Source organism: Penaeus monodon, chromosome 29, assembly GCF_015228065.2.
Source record: "Penaeus monodon isolate SGIC_2016 chromosome 29, NSTDA_Pmon_1, whole genome shotgun sequence".
Lineage (NCBI taxonomy): Eukaryota > Metazoa > Arthropoda > Malacostraca > Decapoda > Penaeidae > Penaeus > Penaeus monodon.
Genome location: NC_051414.1, coordinates 37,324,374 through 37,325,043, shown reverse-complemented (window position 1 = coordinate 37,325,043; position 670 = coordinate 37,324,374). Strand labels below are relative to the sequence as shown.

At 35.4% G+C, this 670-nt stretch overlaps 1 protein-coding gene across 1 annotated transcript in view; it reads right to left on the bottom strand.

The window, feature by feature from the left end:
* Positions 1–670, bottom strand: part of LOC119592225 (galactoside alpha-(1,2)-fucosyltransferase 1-like) — a 12,569-nt gene that overhangs the window by 8,695 nt on the left and 3,204 nt on the right. The window lies entirely within an intron of this gene.

Sequence of the window (670 nt, the reverse complement as noted above, 5' to 3'; positions counted from 1 at the left end):
GTGGAAATTTGTATGTTTGTTTTTTATGGCTTGTTATAATGTGCGTCGATTTTACTATTCATCAGTAAGCTAATGTAGAGTTGTTTAGGGCTATTTTGAATCGAAAATCCGCTGTTTAATTTTTCTTCTAAGGTGAATCTCGTGTAAATTTCTTCGCCAAGAGAAAAATATGTAACAAATTAGACCAAAGAGCTTTTCATTAAAAAAAATAAAATTGAATAACCTTTTTTTTTTCTTTTCTTTTCAGTGGCTGTTACTTTGGGTCAGGTTAGCAGTTCATAATTCATTTTTTTTGTTCGCTGTTTCACAAGTGAATTTTACACGACATAAACATCCTAGTCCGATAGAATGTTAATGGCAAATTTAGATGCATTTTCCTCAACCGTCCACGTGCCCCTTCTTGTGAACAACCCATTGCCTGAGAACAAATATAGTTGACAGTCTCATGCAAAGGGGCAGTTAGCTTGCCATTAGTCTTTTGCCATTAGTCTTTTCTCGTTGATTATGATAGCTTGCGTTGCCATATTGCTCCGCGCTTGGCCTACCTAGATGAGATTATTCATGAATTGGGCAATATGTGTATTTCTTAAGTTTGCAAGTCATTCAAGTCTTAATATTCATTGTGTTTACTTAGGGAGAGGTTTACGTAACGGATGGAGGATTTTAAGGC